Here is a 24,318-nt window from a genome sequence, read left to right as displayed (position 1 = left end):
CATCATTCTGTACTCCAGTGAAACTTCATAATCTAAATCTGTTTATGGTGCTTATTTACTGGAGAGTTGAAATAAATATATCTGTCTTTTAAGCTTAGCTCAGGGATAGTTCTAAGATGATATCCAAATTATTTGTAGAATATATGGCAACCTCCTTTTTTCATAATGTCTTCCTCTCGTTCAATTATATAAATTACCTGTTTCGAATATGCCTCTAAATCAAAGAAAAGCATATTATAGACCTTGTTTACTGCTGGGAAATGTGTAATTACATATGACAAGTCTCTCCATAGTCCTGTTTGGAAATAAGTGTACCGAATCTATAGGAAAGGATTTTGGTTGTATTTGTAAGAAATAATAAATTTATGGAAATTCATAGAGAGTTACTTAGAAATACATTGTTAGTGTAAGCTAAGTAATCACACGTTTTATATATATTTGATAGTGTATTTTTTCATAAATGATTCATATTCATACTGGTCTAGTAATGTTAGGGCACAAGTGATTTTGGAAGAATGTTGAGGCACTTATATGATCTTTCATATTCATTAGTATATGAAAAGTACATGAATGTGATATCATATACAGTATGATTGGTAAACAAATGGCTGCAAAGATTTGTGAATCAGTTTTAATATGGTATAAAACATAATTTCAGTGGTTAAAATGCACCGTAGAAGTATCTCTCTCTCGTAGTATGCACGTTCATAGGTTCATAGGTTCATATGTAGGTATTAGGCTATTGGCCCTAGGGCCTATATAAGCCTAGCCAAAGGTACCCTGGCTTTCGCTACCCAAGAAAATTATTTACCTGTGCCACTGTCGAGCAGAGCCACAGAAGTGATCCCCGGGGTGAATTTCCTATCTCCCATCCAATCATCAAGATTTTTCTTGAAGAGTGCTAATGAGGAGCTTTGTTTGATATAGATAGGTAGTTTGTTCCAGAGTATGGAAAATCTCTGGGACAGGAATCTATCCCTCCAGCATGTTCTGTTTATTGTGGTGATGAGGTTTAGGTCCCTAGAGTGTGTAGCTCGTAGGGATTGGGATTTCTTTAAGTGGAGCATGTATAAAAGCTCTGGGTTTGACATAGCTTTGTGTGTTAGGCAGAGATCGCCTCTGAGTAGGCGGTATGCAATGGAGTAAAGCTGCAGTTTTTTGAGACGGTCTGCATAGGGCATCTCTTTGAGACCGGTAATCCTCTTTGTGAGGTATTTCTGTGGCCTTTCCAGTTGTTGTAGATGTCTTGTGAGGTACATACCAAAAGGGACATTGTACTCTATAATGGGTCTAATGAGTGATGAGTAGAGGGGAACAATGACCTCTTTTTTCCTGGATGAGAAACCTTTTGTGATGAGGTGTGCCATGTAGAAGGATTTCTTGACTATTGTGGCAATGTGATTTTCAAAGGAGAGACTACTGTCCCAAGGTCTCTTATCACACTTTCGGTGTTAAGTAGACTACCACCTATGTGGTAGTTCATGGGTACTGAGTTTTTACCCAAAGAGATGACAATGCACTTTTTGGCATTGAGCTTGAGGCCGTGGCTTTGACACCAGACATCTGTCTCAGCGAGGCCCTTTTGTAGGATGTCCACATCTTTTGGAGTTTTGATTATGGCTCCTAGTTTGCAGTCATGTGTGAACTTCGTTAGCCAAAGACCTTCTATGTTGGCCTGTACTTCAGAGAAGTAGATACCAAACAGGAGAGGACCCAGGACTGAACCCTGTGGTACTCCATTTGTCACTGGTCTGAAGTTGGATTTGGAGTCTGCTACTTTCACAGTGTGGGTTCTGTCAGTGAGCCAGTTGGCAACCCATATTGTGACATAGGGATTTATACCTAGTTTAGTGAGTTTATCTATAATTCCAGAGTGGGGGATGGTGTCGAAAGCCTTGGCGAGATCTAGATAGGCTGTGTGAACCACCTTACCCTCAACTACGGCTTTGGTGACTGCTTCAAAGAAGTCTATCAGGTTTAGGAGACATGATCTGCCTTTTACAAACCCGAACTGGGTGGGGTCCTGAGTTTGTAGATTACCAATGTCATTGTTTATAAGTTCCATGATGATACGTTCCATAGCCTTGCAGACCAGGCTCGTTAGGCTAATGGGGCGGTAGTTTCCGGGGTCTGTGGTGGCTCCCCCTCTGTGGAGTGGGATAACTGTTGCTGTGCGCCATTCAGTGGGCACATAGCCTGAGGTGAGGCTATGATTGAACATGGTACTTAGGTGGGGTGCCAGTTCATTCTGTAGTTCATGTAGAACACAGCCTGGGATGTCGTCAGGTCCCACGGATGCTGTGTTCTTGGCTTTGGATAGTGTGTTTTTTACCTGTGCAGCTGTGATTACAGGAACTTTGCATTCTTCTGGTACAGAGATGGGCCCTTTAGGGGATGACAGGGGAGTAAAGTTAGCATCTGCAAGGATGTTGGCAATATCAGTTGGTTCTGTATATTTAGTGTCATTGTGCTGTAACTCAGAGTGTGTGTTGCCATTCAGATTCTTGACATAGCTATAGAATGCTTTGTGGTTGTCTTTAGAGTCAGTGGCAATTTTGTTTTCATAACTAGCTTTGGAGGATTTTATGAGGGATCTCAGCTTCTTACTGAGGCTGACCAGGGAGTTTCTCCAATCATGTGATTTTACTCTTTTTTGCAACAGTTTCTTTCTTCTGTTGTAGAGTTTGTTTATGGCAGGGGACCACCAGATTGGCTTCCTTTTTTTGGAGGATAGCATCTTGGTTCTGTTAGGGATTGCACGATCCATGCACTCGTGTAAGTGCTTATAAAGTGCATTTGTGTAAGATTCAGCAGTCATACCTCTATTGCCCGTCAGCATGGTGTCGTGAAGTTTGCCACTTCTGTCTTAAGAAGCGTGAAGTTGGCTTTGGAGAAATTTTTTACTGTGATTTCCCTAATGGGGGGGGGGGGAGGGATGTGGATGTCTAGGGTGATTAGCTTGTGGACTGATCTGACCAACGAGGAATTGACCTCTAGTGTGCAGCACTGGTTGCCCATGTTGGTAATAACCAGGTCTAGGATATTGCTGCCCCTGGTGGGGGTGTGGATAAGTTGATCCATGGCATTGGAATTTATGAATTCCAGAAAACATTGAGCACAAGAGTTGGTACATGAGTAGTTTTCCCAGTTAATGGTAGGGTAGTGGAAATCGCCCATTATTAGGGTGTTAGGTTGTACCCTGATATTTTCCCGTGTATTAAGAAATGAGGAGTTGGAATCCTGGGGCATGGTGGGGGATCTGTAGCAAGCTACAATTTGGATTGCAGTCTTGCCCAGAGTTAGTTGCACTTGTATAATCTCAGATGCATTATACTGAGCAACTAGCCTGGAGGTGTGGATATCCTTAATGACTATGGACTCACCTCCTCCTTTAGTGTTTCGGTCCCAGTTAGGTGGCTGAAAGGTGCGGTATGAATTATAGCCTGGTAATGCAGGGGTACTCTCTGGAGCCTTGAACCAGGTCTCCGTCACTGCACAGATGTCGATGTTCTCCATTTTAAGGAGTGCCTCGAGAGAGTGCATTTTGAGGTTTAGACTTGTAGCATTGAGTAGCAATACCCTCAGATTCTTCTTGCCTGTACCTGTTAGGGTGGTGAATTTGTCATTTGAACCTTCCTAAAAAATAGGGGTGGCTAGAGCCTTAGCCAGTATCCAGAATCCCGGGGGTGACAGGTGCAGGCCATCACTGGCAAAGCATCGTGGCCTGTCGATCATGTCATCCCAGGCAGACAGTTACCGGATCCCCTTAGAATGACACCAGAAGCTTAGCCAATTGTTGAAGTCAATCATTTTGTCCTTGTACTGTGGTGTCATTCTGGGTGATGGCAGGATGCTACTCAGGGCTAGGGTCATACCTGCCTGGGCTACAAGATCAGACAGCTCCTCCATGTCCCTTTTCATGTAGTCCAAGGAGGTACGTCTCAGGTCATTCACACCAACATGGACAATGACAGAGTCATATTTGTACTTGTTGTGGAGTGACCTGAGTGCATGAATTATGTGGCAGATCCTGGCACCCGACAGGCAGCTGACAGTAACTTTCTCCTTGTTTAGCCTGGTGAGTGGAACATCAGTGTGCCTGACTAGAGTCACCTATGACTAGAGTGTTGGCTACGTTGTTATGCCTTATGGGCTGTAGTTGAGTGGCACACTGAGTTTGTGGGCTATGTGTCATTTGGATTGTGTTGGGGGGTGGGGGTTGCTTGTGTTTCTGGTTTGGAGGTCCTTGTTGCTTGGGCAGGTTTTTACTGAGAGCCTCCATGAATGTAGGTGTGTGTTTTGTGTTTCTATGAGCGTGTTTTGGTGGTGTAGGTTTTGAGGGACTATGTGCTGAGTGTGGTGTGGTCCAAGTGTTTACCTTCTCCTCTTGACTGTCTAGTCCAGTCTTGGGTGAAGAGAGCTTTGCTTCCAGTTTGGCTATATAAGTGCATCTCTCACAGGTTGTAGTGTTGGGTGGTAGGAGGAGAGGGTTGTCTGTGTACATGAGGCAATTACTGCATTGCCCTAAGATGCTTAATAATGCAGCATGATTAAACTGTAGACCCTTTCTCAGATAGTTTATATATATAACAAGTTAGTAGGCATGTGCCCGACAAGACCATTATGAAGCTTTTCCCTGTTTTTCATTTACACCATGGAACTCTTCAGTTAAGTGGCTCACTTTCACAGTAGGGAAATCCAAGAATTCTCTCAGCAGTTCTTTCACAGAGAAAGACCTTTAGCTTAGATATCAACCTCTTAAATTCACTCAGCTCCTCTTTCACAGAGAAATATCTTTATCCTGAATTGTACAATTCTTTTAAAAACCCAGGGCTTGTCCGGGATTTGAACCCGGGACCTCTCACACCCAAAGTGAGAATCATACCCCTAGACCAACAAGCCATAGAAGAATCCAAGTTTTACACAATTTCAATATATAATATACCCACACAAGACAAACATAAGGAAAGAAATGTACATCAGACTATCTCAAACAAAATATTGAGGTGCCTGTAATCAGTATGAACATTTGTTTGAACATTTGCAAACATTCAATATAAATTCAACTGCACACTTTGATATTCCAGAACAACAGAAAGAAATTCTAGTTTATTTAGTTTAAATAATTCTATATACCTGAGTTAACATGATATCATTTGAACCTGAATTAAAAATGTGGACCAGAATTCATAGTTTAACCAAATACTAAATAATCAAATACTGATATACCTGAATAAATAAATTATAGTTAGACATGGCACACAATAAATTGTCTAAAGGATTTAATACATCTGAAGCCAGGTGTTTGGAAGGCAAGTGCTCAAATCAGTTTTATTTATCTAGCAGTGTAAAACAGAAGGCAAATGATACTCATTTACAATGAACCTTATCCTCTTTTCCAGGGTTTGATTTCTCCAGTTTTTAGTTGTAACTTGTGAAACTTTGAGAAAGTCATTTAACTTTATAGTGCTCCTACATGTATACATGCATTTGTATTTAGTCGACTTACCTTCTTTAAAAATAAACTAAAAAGCCTAGATTAGAACATTGCACTCAGATGTTCTTATTTCATTCCAAGGCACTGTGCTCACAAATATACATTGAGGAAAGGCTACCTCATTATGTCAGCACAAACTTTTGCTTAAAATCTTTGCCTCAAGAAAAACTGGATAAAATAACTGCTTTTGTGTGATGATTGAAAATTCATATGTCTGACTACAGGACACTGTAAAAAGTAACTAAGTTCCCCAGAGACAGTGTATTCCTTCAGGGTAACCCTACGAGAAAATATTATTCTAGTAAAACAGTAGATTCTGTGATGTCTGCTAACAATAATTTGTAAAACTTTAAAAATAGTGAAGAGGCCAAGATAGAGATGATCTGAATATGTTACACTTCAGAGAAATGCATTAGCAAAAAAAAACAAGACAACTTTAAAAATGTACATTCTGATGAAATAAAGACAGATTCCCACATTTTATGCACTACAAATTCCCTCTCAAAAATATAGCTACATCTAATTTATATATATATATATATATAGAGAGAGAGAGAGAGATGCAAATATATAGAACTATGTACAGAAGTCTTTTAGAATAAATACATTTCCTAGCAGTTGTTTGATGAGCAAACATCAAAAAAATAATGCCTTCAGTAAAGTTGTCATTATAGAATACCTTATTTTACCTCCCATAAGTGCCTCTGGGGTGGATTAACCAATTTACCACTGCTTAATCTCCAAACAGGAGCTGCATCTAGTGCTGTTAATAATGTATGGGATAAGGTATCAGTTTCATATTATGGGGTCCTTGGACCCAGGTTCGCAGACAGAGGGTTTGCTGGGGAACCTGAAACTGGGTTGACACTGTGAGGACTTTGACTTATTGAAGGAATTTCTTCCACCTCAGGTGGTCTGTGCAACACAGTCTTTTTGTCTGGTTCTTCCCATTCTAGCTTCTGTACAACAATCTTATCAATGGAGTCTCTCAATTTTTTTCACTATTAGAAAATTGTGAGTGGAACCTAGATTTGTGTGCTGTTTAATACAAATAACACATATTTCATCTAAATGGAATACATTCTATTGTCTGAACAATGTATAACTGTGGCATCTCAACTATTGTTATTATATCTGCTTCTTGATCTGTGTTAGTTTTATATCCTTTACAATATCTCTCAGATGCAGGCTTGTTTCTTTCCATAATGTCTTGTACTTATCTCTTTGGATACAGTGCATAGTTTTTTTTTTCTCATTAATATATGGTATGTGCTGTAGCAATAGCAACATTGATGCAGCAGAGAGTTTTGGTCTTAGACTGAACCTGTTAAGATTTCAGCAGTAAATAATCCACACCCTGCAGAAAAGTGCTTTGCAGGTTCAGTCAAACAATGTGGAAATCTTATTTCCTCTGTAGGATACATTTTTATGTGTGTTTTTTTTAATGTTGCTGTGACACTTTCAACTTTTCATTGATCTGTGGCCATTTTAGACTTGAGAGTACTATGGCAAAAATTTGTATTTCAAGACAAATCACTGGAATTCTAAATTTCTCAACTGCAGGCCATTCAGAAATATTAATACTGGGTATCCAAGTTTGACAAAATGACTTTTATTTCACTAATTATAGACCAGGTTATCATATCTTTCAGTCTGCATACCTCAGAGTGGGCTAAGTAATAGCTACTACATGTTAGATACTATGTATTACAATGCTGGAATAGATCCACTACAGTGATGGTCTGCTGTTTCATGCGGAATCATTTCTACTAGAAGGACAGTCTTTTACGACATGTCACATTTCATCTACTTGAGTTGACATTCCTGGCTAAAAGTTGATATCTGAAGTTCCATCTTTTCTATGTTGTACCTAAATGTGCCTCAGGTATCCTGGTCAACATACTCAACTATTCTGTAACTTTAAACATCAGTTCATTTTTATAACTCTGTTCATCAGAGAAGGTGAAGCATGGCTGTACACATAAGGATGGTTTTCTTTTCATTTCAGTAATCATTGTATGGCTCTTGTTGCTAATTGTTGCATTTCCGTATCAGTTTCAGTCCTTTTTTAAATTCTGTCATTCTGACATTGGCAAATTCATGGCTGTTGTCGTCACTCTGGATCCTTGATTTACAATTCTTATTTGAGTTCTTTTGGGCATGTTCAGCACAGGGTATCAGCAGTATGTATCTGCACTCCAGGTTAAATGTCACCGTTAGATCATGTATCTGGAGGACAAGGGCGCCTGCAGGCAGGTGGAAGGAGGTGCACTTGCACCCCCCTGGATTTTCTTAAGTTATCTGCCATGATTTGTTGAAATAGAAAAATGTACTGGCAAAACTGTACATTTTTCCATTTCAACTTACTTTTTTTTTCTTCTGTGAAACCTGCATCGTTCAGAGGAGATGTTATTGGAGGATGCAGTCACATGATGCATATGACGAGCCTCAATGCCTCCTCAAACTGCATCTCTGTCTACTACCATTAACAGCTGCATAGAGTTTGGATGACAGTGGGTGGCATATAGATTATTATCCCAAATGAAGATTTTTGTAACCAAAAAGAGTTAAGAAAGATATTGTCATGTGACAATGTGCAGCACTTAGTTTTGAAATTGTAGAACAACTTAAGGTAGGTTGATCATGAACAGGGACTCTGAGACAAGAAAGTAGCTCCTGAGGTAATTTTTTTTTTTGTACATTGAATGGCAGCTTCCAGCTTGGAGCCAAAACGTGAAAGTGGTGCACTTGAGACTTGAGTGTCCAGTAGTTTCCCCTGGTGACTAGTGCCCTCCCCATTCCCATTCCCAGCCCAGTCACTGTACTGCAGACAGTTCCTGAGGCTAACAGCTTCTCCGCCACATCCACGATGCGATGTTCAACTGCCTGTACTAGTTAAGTTTAACTTAATTGCATATGGTCTTTTGGCCTTCTAAGTTCCAGGAGGTGATTACGGTGGTCAGTGGAGACTGGAGTGGAGAGCCATACTTTTCACCATATTCATAAATAACCTGGCTGTACACTGCTACCAAAAAATGCTACCGTAATGATTATTTAAATGCAGTAGTTTAATTCTTGGCAAAAATAATACTGTTGTAGATCAGGAATCAGGATTACAATCACATAAAAGTTTATTATGTACTATAAATGTGCGCTTTTTAGTTTCATTGAACATGGATTTAGAATTATGTTTACGTAAACATAATTCTATCACTGTTTCTCAACCGCCGGTCCGTGACCTGGTACTGGGCCTTGGCATCAATTATACCAAGCTGTGAGTGCTTGAGAATGTACTACTCCTAGACTACTCTTGTAACCTGTGTGTTTGGAAAATGTGAATGTTCTTTCCCATGTTTGGCTGTAGGTTAACATGTGTCTTTTGGCTGCTGTAGATGACATTTTGTTAATTATATTGTCTTAGTCTGAATTTTGTCCATGGTATATTTTTTGTGGCAAGTTAGATGACAGACTTTGTGACATGACCATCAACTCTGCTGTAGTCGGGCAGTCAGGTGGTCACATTGAGGGAAAGTCCTATGTGGATTTTGTTATTGAAAGCTTGTTGACTCAGGAGAAAAAGACGTTTCCAGCTTTGTTTATGTTTTACTTTTCTGTTCAAAACCAATACTCAAACATCGTAAAAAGAGTCACTCCTGTTTTGTGTGCGTTCATAGATTAGTTCTAGACTAACTACCCTTTTGAGTCTAGCCAGTTACCCCATGTGAAAATCAAACCCTGCACCTTGTGTCTGTAAGGTAAATACATTAACCATTATGCCAACATTCCACGCCCAACTTAGTAAGTTGAATCCATTTTTTTTTTAAGTTGTTTGTTTTATTTGTGTATTACAAACCTCGGAATTTGCAATGGGTTGCTCTTCTCACAGAAGAAATTATTTCTTTATGCTCTGGAATACTTTCCCTGCTGTTAAAACAGGGTGAGGTTGGGAGAGTGGCCTAATGGTTAAGGTGTTTGTCTTACAAACGCAGCGCAGGGTTTGAGTCTCACAAGGGATAATTGACTCGGCTTGTAAGGTCAGTTAGCATAGTACTAATCTATGTGATATTTATTCATTTTTCATATGAGTTAACTGCTTAAAGGTCTCTGGTGGTGGCTTAAGAAGTCAGTGACACATTTTAAAAATGCCCTATTTACCCAGAAATATGTTAAAAGTTTAAAGAGATGCATAGTAGTATGCATTTTGTGAAAGGATTACTAAGCAGTTTATGCAAAACTATTAATGCACATTCTCAGGTCATAATATTGTTAAATAGGAAATTCCGAGGCATTAAAATAGCGACTGCTACATAGTAAAGTGCATATTAAAACATTTTATGGCTGTTTTTTAATTGTGTTTCCATGATTCAAAGCTCGCCTATTGTGTTATAGGAAAATAGTTTTATTATGTGCACATTTGGAAATGGGATAGTGTGAATGCAGTGCAACCCATGCTCATATGTATAAATAATATATACGTGGGTACACCTTTAGCCATGTGGATGGATGCATGTACATAAAATCGAAGATATTTCATTGCTTATTTTTGATTAGTTACTGAGATAAATTTGAATAAAATGCTTAGGAGTTGCAGATTCTTTACCCCTCCCCCATAATTGACTGATGGTGTAAAACAGCAAAAAAAATATCATTGCAGTTTTCTGAGCTGCTGAATTGATGGGTGATAGAGCATAGATGGACATACTATGGGTAACTTTGTGTGCTCCAAATACTGTGCACAATCCATTTCACCAATATTTATTTTTTATTTATTTTATTTTGCTTTTGTTTATAAAATTTGTCTGATTTTGTTTAGTCAAAAAACCCTTTTCAGTCGAGGCCTGGGAGAAAAGCTCCAACATATTTTAAACACACATAGAGTCATGTGCATCAACAGTTACACATTCATTTACTAATTTATTTATTTATTTATTTAGTTATATTTGTTGACCGGCAGTGTACAACTGGATGTAGGTCCATTTTCAGTGGAGGCCCGGGGAGAAAAGCTCCACAGTTAAAATAAACAGGCAGTAGTTACATTGGATTACGTAGCGATTAACAATTTACATAGCAATTACTTACAACATATTAACAGATGAAGAACATAGTACATCAGTAGACAACTAGAATCTTTATCTGTGAAGTACATAACAGACATTAACAAATGTTAAAATAAGAAGTTCCTGCTGTATAAGTACTAGACTTATGAGCATCTGAGCTTGCTATAATCAAGGTAGTTAGTGGAGTGGAAAGAAAGGAAGTGGTTGGATGGGGTGGGTGATATTAGAGTGGGAGTTGCAAGGGCATAGCTAGCATGTTTTTAGGTGCGCTTTTAGTAAAGTTTTGAAGTGGGTGCATAATGGTATGGAGGTAATTGTGGGTGGGAGGGAGTTCCATAATCTGGCTATGGTGAAAGAGAATAGTGCTTCACCAGCAGAGTTATTGGCTTTAGTGATCTGCAAGTGATTTTTGTTGCTGGATCTTAGTGGTCTGGTGGTGCAATAGGGTTGGAATAGATTCTGGAGGGATGGGACATTTAGTGGATGGTTTACTAGCTTGTGGGCGAGTGAGAGTTGATACCATTGAAGGAGGTGAGGGAGTTCAAGCCAGCCCAGTTCAGCAAGTGAGAGACAGTGGTGACTACAGTAGGATACCCCTGTGGTGAATTTGGCAATTTTGTTGTAGCAGGTCTCTAGCTTGTTTAGATCGCATTGCCTTAGGTTGGTATATATTGGGGAGGCATAAAGTAGGGTGGAGATAAGGTGGGAATTTGCTATTTAAATCTTTGCTGCTTTGGTGAGAAGATACTTATTTCTGTAGAACGCTCCTAGTTTTTTGTGGACTTTTTTTATGGTCATGGATATGTGAATGTCAAATTTTAGTTTATTGTCTATTTCCACTCCTAGCAATTTGGTGTGTTCAGTTGTGTATATAGTGGTGTTGTCTTTTGCTGTGATGTTAAAGTGAGAGTTGTTTTGAGTATGTTTGGTGGGTTGGAAGATGAGTACTTTAGTTTTGTTTGGGTTGAGTATTAATTGGGCATTGGATAACCAAGTTTCAACAGAGGAAAATACTTCCTGTGTGACTTTTTGCAGTTTGGACAGGGACTGAGCTGAGTTGATGATGGTCGAGTCATCTGCGTATTGTATGAGTGTGCCATGTGTGGTGGCAGAGGCTAGATTATTTGTGAAAACAGAGAAGAGTAGGGGTCCAAGGATGGATCCTTGGGGAACCCCTATGGAGACAGGTAGTCGGGGAGATTTGTCATTCTGCCATACAATGGATTGTTGGCGGTCAGACAGGTAACTCTGAAACCAGTTGGTGACTGATTGTGAGAAGGATAGGTTACTGAGGACAGAGATAAGTTGTTTGTGTTGGACCATGTCAAATGCTTTAGATAGGTCTAGGAAAGTAGCAGAGGAGAGATAGCCATTGTTTTTATGCTGAAGGATAGTGTTAGTAAAGGAGAGTAAGACAGTGGTGGTGCTATGGTTTGGTCGGAAACCATGCTGAGTATTGGAAAGGAGGTTGTTAGTAAGGAGGTAGTCTGAGACCTGAGAGTGTATGCATCTCTCTAGTATTTTGGAGAGTGGAGAGAGAATAGCTATGGGGCGGTAATTGGTTAGTTTTGTGGAGGGTCCACCTTTGTGGAGGGGAATTATATGTGATACTTTCCACAGTGTGAGAACATACCTTTCTGACAGAGATCTGTTAATCAAGATGGATACTGGGTAGGCCAGAGCATCAGCTGCGATTTGTAGGTATTCACTTGGGAGGCTGTCTGCTGCTAATTTGGTGGGTTTAAGTTTAGTTAAGAGCTTTTTTATGTTGGAGGTAGGTACAGGAGAAAAAGAGAAGGCAGTTGGAAGATTAGTAGTTGAAGGTGTGGGTTGGAGGGGAGGGAGGTTGTGTTGTTTAGCTAGTGATAGTATGGTTTGTGTGAAGTGTGTGTTGAATGAGGTAGCAATATTTTCTGAGGAGTGAGGGATGTTAGGAGGAGGGGTACTGACTTTACTTGGCTGGAGGATGGAGTTTATGGAGGACCAGAATTGTTTGGGGCTGTGTTCGGAGGAATCTAGGGCAGACTGGTAGTATTGGAATTTGTCCTGTTTTATTAGCTTTTTGACTCTATTGTGTAGTTCTAGGAATTTCTGTCTAGCTGAGGGGGTCTTGGACTAACGAGATTAGAAGATTAACTATTATTTTATATGCAGAATAATGTAGAAGGTTGTATATTTTTGAAATGTCTTTTGACAGGAGCAGGGTTCCTATCAAGACTCCTCCTTTACTTATCTTTTTGCTGCTACGTACAGGGGTATTACTTAGATTACTCTGAGGCCATGATCTTTGTGCGATATTTCTTCTAGATTTTTTTTTAAATAATACAGCATTTAATTTCATGGTGCCTTTGCAATCAAAACTGGAAATGAGATAGTGCAGAGAGGTATGTAAATACCTCTCTGATGATGAATTGGGTGGTGAAGTAAAAAAGGGACTTCAAATCATTACTACTCTCCTGTAGTGCCCAGTAACACACAAAACTCCAGTGTCAAAACCAGAGGAACATTTTGAAAACGTTCATCAAGTAATGATGGATGTCTGTTGTTGTTGAGGACTGCACACAACAAGTTATAGCTGTATAAGTGCTCTTACAATAACAGTAGATGTTTATCATTACGATCACTGCGACAGTAGCTTAAGCTATATGAGTTACATCTTGCATATAGTATAACAGAAGGCCAATTTTCAGATCTACAGGGCACCTTTCCATATGCCCAAACCATTAGGTTGCTTGAGGTTGGGAAGTTGGCATAATGGTTAAAGTGCTTACTTTACAGACACAAGGTGCAGGGTTTGATTCTCACATGGGTTAATTGGCTAGTGTGAGAGAGTGAAATGCCCTAGTTAGAATTAGCAGGTGGAATTTATTTTCAAGTGCGTTTTCAAGGAATTGTGAGCTTCAAAGGAAGAGGTTTACTGCTGCTCATGCTAAATCTGCTTAAAATGTGCAACTGTTTTGTTTAGCAAATGGTATCATTATTGTGGTATAGAATTTTAAAGCAGTGTTAGTAGCATAGCAGGTAGCATACTTGCATCTTAATACAGAGGGCTGTAGGTTCTACTCCAACAACATGTACATTTGTATTTTAAGGGGGTAGGGTACTGCAGTCCTTAGTATGTCCTCCTTTAGATGAGACACCTAATAACTGTGGACCTCTTTTTTAGCTTGTCACCCATTCCCTATTGCAATATGCCAGCTTACCATTTTTAATGTAACATAGACAATTTATTCTTCAAAGCCAACAGGCACTGAATTTGTAGATGAAACACTGAAATGTAAGTTGTTTTCTAGCAACAACCTCTTCATTAGTTTCAGATCTTTTTAATGTGGAATTATTGAGATGACTTTTACTTGTGCAGAGATTGTGCATATTGACTAATATTGGTGGATAGTAATGACAGAAATTTAAGTGGCCTTTTATAGTTGAAATGTTCTGAACTGGGCAGTTTGTCATTACTGGTTCATATGTTTTGTTTCATTGCTTACGGGAAAAATGTTCAAAACTATAAATTTAAAACACACTGTAACAAGTAGTACTGTATTATACAAGGGATATAATTAAATTATTATAGATTATAATTAATACAGTCAGGAAGGTGAATCACAGAACTTTTGCACGGTCCTAAAAATGTGTGCAAGGGGGCCTATGGTTTGAAAACAGCCCAAAGGTAAACTTGACCCACCACTGCCCAGATGCATTTTCTTTGAATGTGGGTTTCAATGCTGTTTCAGTGAATGTGAGTTTCAAAGGCAGAGAAGGTTTAATGCTAAGTCTGTTTTCATTGTACAACTATTGCTTTGTTTAGCAAATGTCTCAGTGTTTGTGCTATAAAATTTGAAATAAAAGTTGTAAATTAAATCCAAATATCTGTAGTCATTGTAGAAGTAAAGTATAAAACAGTATGCATACTGAGAGTTTTGAACAGTGTTCATGGCAACTGGGGAGAAATAGCCAAATAATGGGACACTGGAATGTGTGTGTGTGTGTGGGGGGCTGCATGGGGATGTTCTGGGTTTGCACCCCCTGCAAAAAATCCTGTGGGCTCCCTTGCTGGAGGATCAGTAGCAGTCTCTGTAATTTTATTGGTGCCTGATGTAATGATTTTTGAAAGTAGGATATAGTTTGATTATACTAGCATGTCACAGATGTATGTATTCATGAAATTTTTCACAGCTATGTACATTTACCCACAGTTCTTTTTCCATTTTTGCATATCTTGTGCATTTGTCAACCCCAGCAGTTTATCTATTGGTAGTACTGCCCCAAAGCTGAACTGAATAGCATTTACTTCTAGGACCACATTTATTAATTTTGTAATGTTTCAGTACAGAGTCTACTTCTTCAAGATTATGAAGCTACATTATTGTCTGAACACAATGTAATTCAATAGTTTTCAAACAATTTTGACAGTGGCATCCACACTTGGGAAGATTAGGTAAGAACATGCAAGATATTGAACTATCCTCAAGAACATTTGCAAAGCCTTCTTGTCTTTTAGATAATATATCTGTACCACAACCTTGACATTGTCAATACCAGGTTGTGTTCATGATATAGAACTATATATGCTGTATATGGGATTTATACCTGTTAGCCTCATCTTCAGCTTTAGCTTCAAATGTTTGCATTGCAGTCTTCCCACTGTCTTTGCAAGCATTAGGTCATATTGTATCTATATTTCATACCATATCAGTACAGCACTTATATATTCACTACCTCAGCTAGACCTTCCAGAATGTTTGGAATGGGTGATTGGAAGAACCCCCCTGCAGTTGAGATTCCAAACTGCATCCACAGGAAGAGACATCATTTCAGGGGATGTTAAATGTACATAGTTTTGAGCTTTCTTCACCCATCTTCACTTGCTAAGAATAGTGGTTGCTATCTCATAATGAAAGAAATTTGTTTGTTTGTTTTTTGGCATCATTGCTACAACTTCCTCAAGTGGATAGTGTTACATCTTAGCTTCATCAAGTCCAAGGAATGACTATGCCACTTTTATCATACTGTTAATCAGGTCTGTGAGGGCAGTTTGCCTGGTAGTAACACTTAATTATTCCAAGAGTCTAAGCTCCTGCTCAAGTCTTTGGCTCATAGACATTGGCATATGTCATAGGGCATGCCCTGCAGGGTGGATATCAGGATTCAGCTGAATGATATACTGCTCTGTATTACAGCTGATGCCTGAAAATAAGTTATTGCATTTTTCCATGAGTGCTTTGGTTTCTTGTGGCAGTGTTTCAGACCATTGTTTAACTTTATTGTTGTGGTTCATCTTGATATCTTTTTAGTACACACACACACACACACACACACACACACACACATTTGCACTAGAGTCATAACTGCATAATTCATATTCTCTGAATATTTCCATATTGCTTACTCTGCCACTGTATATTCTTTCAGCTATATTATTCAATATTTAATTGTTATAACAAACATGAACTTTAATCGGACTAATATAAATTCATTTTACCATTCCTTACTTTTCAGTTATAGTTCTTCCAAAAATATTAGACTGCTGTAGTTCTGTCACATGCAGTAAGTCTGTAGGTTGAATATGGCAACAAAGTAAATGTGGAAACATCCCGCTTGTCTTTCATAATCTGCTCCTGTATCTAGTTTTAAATTCAGTAAAACAATACCTATTTGACTAGTGGTTTCTTTCTCTGCATCATTTATGTATTTCTCCTGCCTCTCTGGATGGCCTTTTCTTTATTGTATATTCTTCTGATTCATAACCTGTACTGATTTCATGAGTTACCTTAGCATATTCATCATCTACATGAAACATGTTATGCCTACATTAACTTTTCAGCTGTATCTACATGTCTTAACAAAATAACTAACATTTCCACAGATTCCGTGGGTACACATGTAAGTCTGACATATCATACTTGGTGCTTTTATAAATATAACTACAACTCACATGTACATCTTATGGTATGATTACCATTTATTATACCATGACCCCCCCAAAACGTGCACGCTGATTGGCCAGCGTGCACATTGTAAACCGAGTTATATTAATGGAAAAAGGTCCGGTCGCCCGGACTTTTTTCCATTAGTATAACTCTACTTTAAACATGTTCGCTATGTTAAATGGGTTTAACATAGCGAGACAGTTTAAAATAAGCAACGGAGATCTCCGCTGCTTATTTTAAAGCTGTCTCGCATGCTAAACCCATTTAACATAGCGAGACAGGTTTTAAAAAGCAACGGAGAAAGCAAGATCTCCATTGCTTTTTACTGTTCGCTATGTTAAATGGGTTTAACATAGCGAGACAGTTTTAAAATAAGCAACAGACATCTATGTTGCTTATTTTAAAGCTGTCTCGCTATGTTAAACCCATTTAACATAGCGAAACAGTAAAAAGCAACGGAGATCTTGCTTTCTCCGTTTTTTGCCCACAGCTCTGATGTACTGCACAGGCGCCAAGAGTACATCAGAACTGCCGCGATGCCAGACATCTGCGGAAGGGCAGTAAACAGGCATTATACTATGCCATTATTTAAGAAAAGTAATAGTTTCTTTTCTTAAATAATGTCATGGTATAATAGCAATAACCCACTTCTGGGTGTGGGTAATGCTGTATTTACCCACGGTTGGCTTTGTTTGGTCCCTCAGGCTTCGCCCTCGGGACCAAACCACGCCAACTGTGGGTAAATCCAGCATTACCCACACCTAGGCATGGGTTATTGCTATATTACTTTTATATGTATCGTTATGGCATGCTTCACTACTACATCTTGTCACTTTACTGTTATGTTAGCTTTGCTTTATGTTTTTCTATATACTTTGGTCCTTGTCTAAACTCAGACATGTTTTGTTTAAAATTCATGACACACAATGCCATCTCTTTAGTCACTGTTTCAGTTCACATGCTCTGTTTCAATGTCGGTTGTTTTCCATTCCCACCATTACTTTACTTCTCACATGGTCACTCTGTATGCCACCAACAATTTTAGCCTCTTACTAATGAAACATAATTCTAAATTCACAGTTCTTAGCTTTATATCTTAGTTGAGTCTGCTCAGTGTCAATACTTTTATGCAGCCACCAATTTCTTGTAAAAAATAAATATATTTCATAAGGCACTTTCTTTTAGGTTCACAAGAATATTTAAACTTCTGCTTTATGAAAGCTTAATCATTGTTATTATCCTTTTGACAGTGAAAACTACTTCATTTCCTGCCACAGGTACCAAGCTATTGAACTGCATGCTGATAGTTAAAGCATATAAGTTGGCAGGAGGAATATAACCAGCCTTGTATAACTGCAGGAGAGGTGTGTTTGCATGCTAATTGCAAAGACACAGAGGTAATAATAGTAACACAGCATGCTATGTTGCATGTTAAGCATTCTTTGAGAATTGTACTCAATGCAATATTCCATTTCTCTATGCTAACATCTGCAACACTCTCTCAGATTAGTTGTTTCACACATGGATGGGCATAACCATATTATATTTTATTCAATACATTTATCTGATTGCAGAGGAAGCCAGCTGGGATTTGAATTCTATTTCTATAAAATAAATAAATTATGTCAATGTTGATAATATTTTGTTTGGTAAAAACATAAGTTAGGACATTAAAGGAAATGCATTTTCCTCTGTAATGTATTTGACACATTACACTAACTGTAACAATCAAACTTTACAGTAACTTTACTGAAAGGTGAGAAGAAAAACAAAACATGCACAGCAGCCAAGAGACTTTTTTGGGGCGGGGGAATACAAATATATGTCATTTAAATTTTAATTGAATTAGTATAGATTATTTTCTTCTCTTGTCCTTAACCAGGAGTGGAAATTCGTTCATAAATGTTGAAGCTGTTGTATAAATAGACATAGTTGCTATGATAATGCACTTAAGTTGCTTAACTAAGTGGCATTATTATCATAATAACATAATTAATTCCTAGTCTCTCTCACAAAATGTGTCACATTAGAAAGTGAAATGTATCCCTCTGATCATAACTCTGCTGACGGTATCATAATTCTGCTGATGGTATCATAACTCTGCTGATGGTATCATAACTCCGCTGATGGTATCATAACTCCGCTGATGGTATCATAACTCTGCTGATGGTATCATAACTCTGCTGATGGTATCATAACTCTGCTGATGGTATGCCTTTTCTGATTTGAAATGGAAGTGCTCTTCTTGCTTACTTCAGATTTTAGATTTATGGCAAGACAATGTATAGTTCTTCTTTCAAACAGTGCTGCAGCAAATGCTATTTGTCTATTTCCCAAGGTGGTAATTTCAACATTCTCATAAAGTGTATTGTATAGCTGAATGCACAGCTTGCACTCATTTGGTTTATAATTTGAGAATCAAATGTGCAAGTTGTATTTGCCATAAAAGCTTCCCTACACATGCTTGAGGAGAAATTGCATGAGTGTCAGTAGCCTGCACAAAATAAAAGATGAATAACATAGCAGTAAATGTTGTTTCCCACAGGAAATCATTGCTTGCTTGGTTTCTAATTTTGCATTTGCAATGACACTTTTTCGGGAGATTTCTCTTCTCTTCAATTCAGAGCAACAGTGGAGTTAGGTATATGTAAGTTCCAGATGTGTAGGAGGTGCAGGGAGGCTTACCCCCTGCAAAAAATCAAGAAAATATATATTTTTGCCCTTTTGGGTTTCAGACTTTTTATTATTTTGGATTGTTGATTTTTAGAAAGTTGCCGTTTCATAGTAGAACCTGCATAAAATTGTTGTCAAAGTGCTTTGCACTGTCATATCTTACATTTATTTTGTTTGCTCAGCTTACTGTGAGTGCTTTCTGGCAGTGTATATCTTCATCTAAAATGCATAAATGTTTTCTCAATTATTATGTTGCCATGTGGTCTTGACTGTACTATGACAGCAGCACATTACCTCACTACAAATTGTCTGATAATGCTCAGTAACAGTGTTGTCGGCGCTCTGCATGTGATAAAGCTTGGTAACAGTGTCGTCTTGGCATTGCCTTTTACAAGTACTGCAGCTGTAGCTCAATGGGACTACTATACAACTTGACACTGGCTCTCACTGTTAACGCTGTCACTGTCAAATAAACCAAAATCAAGGGGACATTGATCATCTTTTGTTGTGTTTATCCAATTCCAGAAAATATTATCATCAATAAGCGTGGTACTTTGGGTTGTCCTAAAAGTAACTTAGCAGCAAATGGATATATTTTATATGCATTTAATGTTGGCAGGATATGATGCGGTTTGGAATTGTTCTATCCAAGCATTGTTATTTTGTTATCATGCTTAGTCATGAACCATGACCAGCATTTTCACAAGTATAGCAAGACAATACTACCAACAGAATATAAGCAGAAGGCCTGTATTACATCTTCATAAATCAGTGCTTTGTATTGTTGGTAATTTTCCTCCTCATCCCGTATTCATAATCTATATTTTACCTTCTCTAGAATGAAGATACCCAGATTGTACTCCCTTCAATGTCCATACAGTTTGTGAGACAGTTTCATGTAAAGCAAGTTAAGCAACAACAAAACCTGACTGTACAACTGCTAACCTCTACAGACTATTTTTTGGTCAGCGATACTGTGCATAGTAGGGAATGTGTTCTTTGTGGAACTAAGAACTATCTCTTTCTCAGAACCTCAGACTCAGGTCTCCCCTTCTTCCCTGATAATACTGAGAGAACAGCAGAAGGTTCCAGAGATGCTGTGCTAAAGCAAATGCTCCTCAATAGTTCTTTAATCCATCCATCCATCCATCCATCCTCAACCCCTTTTCCCATTTTACACATGGGGTCATGGGGTCACTCCAACAGTGACAATTATCTTGAGTCAAGGTTTACACCACTGGGTGGCTAGCCCTGCTATGGTAGTTCATCTGTACCACTCACTCGCACATGCACTTGCACCTATGGCCAATTTAGACTGTCTAATCCACGTACTGCATGTCTTTGGAATGGGGGAGGAAACCGGAGTGAATAGTTCTTAAATCATGTAAAAGAAATCCATCTTAATTCATGTAATACAAATCCAACTGACATAAGTAACATAGGTGAATAAATTAGCTGTCTGGTATGAAGCACATATACTAGAATAATCAGCTACTGCTGAATGCTGTAGCCAGTGAAAACATTTTAATTATATGTGAAAACCCTGGTTCAGTATTTGCTTTGCACAGGAAAATAATTTTCTTGGGTGGTGAAAGCCAGGGTACCTTTTTGGCTAGGCTTATATAGGCCCTAGGGCCAATAGCCTAGTACCTACCTATAAACTTATGAATCTATGAATAATTCTTAGGATCATTGGATCATAGGAAATACAAGTCACCTGAATCAAAAGACCATTTGCACCTTGCCAATACCCACCATTGTAGTTTAACATCCTTCTCAAATGGGGCAGATTAGGTGAGTCCTGAAGTTTGACCTACAGATGGGATAGATGTTGGGTAATAAGTTTACCTGTCCAGTGCATTTTATTTATGTTTTGGTAAAGACTTAAGTCTTTAATTCTGGGATTAGTGGAGTTACTTGACTTGTGAAGATACAGGATATCAAGGAGGATGGTGTACCTGGTAGTAAGGAATGTAAAGTATAGATCACCCTGCAACAGCCTATAACCAAGTAAATTGATAATCTTTCAAGTCATTCTTGGTAAACAGGGACCTTAGGTCAACACTCTTATTGGTTAGAAACCTTTGGGGCCTTGCCAGTTGCTTTATTCTAGAAAGGTACAGTACATCCCAAAGTGGGCATTGTCCTGAGTAATTGCTTTAATGAGGGACAAATAAGGATGCATGATAACTTATTTTGACTTGGATTATTTGCCTTCAGAAAATGGCTGTGCTAAGTTGAAGGATTTTCTGACTACCGTTTCTACATGGTGATCACCGGAGAGGGAATTATCAACCCAGGTTCCAAGAACCCTGACTACATTATCACTTTGGCGAGGGGCAGTTGCTATACTTTACAGTAAGGGAAAAAGAGTTGATTACGAAATGTGACAAAACTTAACTTTCTAATTTTAACCCCTCTTCTGTGTACCACTTGTATATGAGGATTAGTTCCTGCTCTAAAGAAATGATATCAGAGGGAGATTTGACTTTAATGCCCATTTTGTCATCATCTGTAAATGTATTTAACCAAACAATTTATAGGCTTGGTTCTAAATATACAGCTTATAGATAGTTATACCTAACTGGATAGTTACTATGCATACCATCCAGATGACCAGTGAGTAGTCTAGTTCAGCTTCCCAGAGTACTGTTGTAAAATGTTGGGATGTAAAATTCAGTTTAAGAAGGGGTTACAACCTAAAAATTGTTTCTGAAAGGGTTAATAGCAATACTATTGGGAGAGGTAGGAGGGGCACACATAAGTATAGCATGTGCCCCCAATGTTCTTCTATTGCTGACATGGACGAACTTGATTTTCACTACCCTGGTGGGGTTTTGAAAGCCAAAGGCTATTTTAACTGCCAGACAAGGGGGGGGGGGGTTATTTGGCATTTTGCTCAGTCTGTTTTGCATATTATGTTGGCAAAACAGAAAGAAAGCTGAAACAGAGGCTCTATGAGCATTTTTACAAAATCAGTAGGAAGAAAGACACCAACGCCATATTTAAACACACTTTGGTATGTGTAGATTACTGTTTCAAATTTTGGGTGTTGGAACAGGTTAAACAATTTGAGAGGGGTGGCGACTGGGAAAACAGCCTTGAGTTCTATGAACTTATGTGGCAGCTTAGGCTGGATGTTTGTTCACCACCAGCATTAAATGAACACTGTTCCATTACTCTGCTTTAAGGAAGAGAGCTGTAAACTAAAACTTTGGCTGACAATGTGTTTTTCCTGGTATACTTGGGCATTTGCTGGAAGATGTATTGTTGTACGTAGACGTAAGTTTTATGTTCAGTTTCAGGTTCAGTTTTAATTTTCATCTATACGGTTTATCCATTTTACAATTATTCTACTGTGTTTGATTTTAGGATACCTTAGACCACATTTTAATATGTAATTACTTGTAATCATGCAGTTAACCTATTGCCGGAAGTGTATGTTAATTGATGATACTAATTAAGTGCTTTGAATTTTGGATTCTGTTATTCTGATGAAGTTCCCTTGTGGAGTGGAAGTGCTTAATCTGGAGTTTTGTATTGAGAATTTGGAGTCTTGTTGTTATTAAAATACCTTGTACAACTCGAATTGTTGTTTTTCCTCATAACCAGCATGCTGGACTGAGGGAATTGTGGATTCTGAGCTGTGCAACCTTCTCTAACAAGTTAACGGAAGGTAGTAGGCAGTACTTCCCTTTGGTAAAGACATAATGATTTTGGTCTAGCCTGATAAGGTTTTGATATCACAGTTTATAAGGTCAGATATGATGTGTGCCATGGCTTTTGCAAATCAGACTAGTCAGGATAAATGGTCTGTCATTTTTTGGGTAAGTGGCAAGGCCACCTATGTTAACTATGCTTTTTCTTTTGTATAACATATAATCACCTAAGCTGCTAGAATTTATGTTAGATACTTTTATACAATAGTAGATATTTTTTCCTTCTTTGAATTTGGAACCACTACCTGGACCAGGTTAAATGAATAATGAATGTGTACTGATTTGCTGTTCTGAGTTTTAGTGGCCACTCTGCATCAGACTTATATAACTGCAGCATTTACCTCTAATTACCTTCCCTTAGATTATGTAAAATGGATTAAAAGTTATAGTTGCTTTATTCCAAATTCGTAGCTGCCCTCTCTGAAGTATACTTTAAATGTAAGTGTTTAGCTATATTTAGTTGACAGAATTTAATCTGCAGTTAATGTTAAACATTCTCTGCAATATTAGGCAGCTGCTAAGCTCTCACACTGTCTGTTCCTCATCAGCTATTATCACACTTTCAGACTCTGGGCCAGATTCAGGAAGCCTCCGTGTAAGAGTTATAACTCTTACACGGAGGCTGCAGTTAAACTGTGTGATGTCAGCATGTCATGCATATGCATGAGGTGCATGAGGCATGCTGAATCACACCAGTAACTCTTACACGGTCCGTGTAAGAGAGTAGGGGGCGTGTCTGTAGGTTAAGCTCTGCAAGTGGACACGCCCCCGGAAAACTAGAATGGCTGAAAGTAAACAGCCACGAGAAAGGCCATGAAAATGTGAATAAACACACTATACAACACATGCCCCGACTGGCCATCAGTGTATAAAGTGAAGAGATGTCATAAAAGTAAATGAAAACCTTTTTTTTTTTTGTTAAACCCGTAAATGTTTGCTACTGTGTGCGCGGGTGTGCTACTAGCGCAATCACATTTAGCAGTCAGGGGAAAAGGATATAAGAACTAAATATGCAAAGTAAGCCAAGAAATAATAGCTTAGTGGTAGAGTACCCGCCCTATGAGTAGGCAGGCAGGGTTCGAGCCCCTACAACAACCTTTATGTTATTTTTGTAAATAAGCACTAAAAAGCCCCCAGACAGTATTGTACAAATGTAAATGTATTCCCTTTTGTAAAATGGAATGAAATAGAGCATATATTTTGAAGTAACATAAGAATAAAAATAGTCAGAAATGTACTGATAGCTAAGCTGCCGTGAGACAGAGTGCCCGTAGCTGAGTAGTGTTTAAAAGCTGCAACTGCATGCCCGTTGCCAAGCAGCGGGTAAACAGGCTGAAACTGTGTGCAATTAGCTGAACATGTGTGTCACTAGCCAATTAAGATTTATCCCAGCGCACACCGTTTGCGCCGCCCCACAAGCTAACTGCCAGTGCGTTACCTCA

General features: G+C 38.6%; 1 protein-coding gene and 1 non-coding gene across 3 annotated transcripts in view; one reads left to right on the top strand and one right to left on the bottom strand.

The window, feature by feature from the left end:
- ADCY8 (adenylate cyclase 8) overlaps nucleotides 1–24,318 on the top strand; it is a 2,045,143-nt gene that overhangs the window by 206,245 nt on the left and 1,814,580 nt on the right. The window lies entirely within an intron of this gene.
- Nucleotides 4,831–4,902, bottom strand: TRNAP-UGG. The gene has a single exon. It is a non-coding gene; the product is annotated as a tRNA-Pro (tRNA).

This window comes from Protopterus annectens, chromosome 3.part1 (assembly GCF_019279795.1).
Source record: "Protopterus annectens isolate FY-2018-M chromosome 3.part1, PAN1.0, whole genome shotgun sequence".
In the NCBI taxonomy this organism is placed as follows: domain Eukaryota; kingdom Metazoa; phylum Chordata; order Ceratodontiformes; family Protopteridae; genus Protopterus; species Protopterus annectens.
Note: the sequence above shows the minus strand (reverse complement) of the source record. Positions and strands in the feature narration are given on the sequence as shown.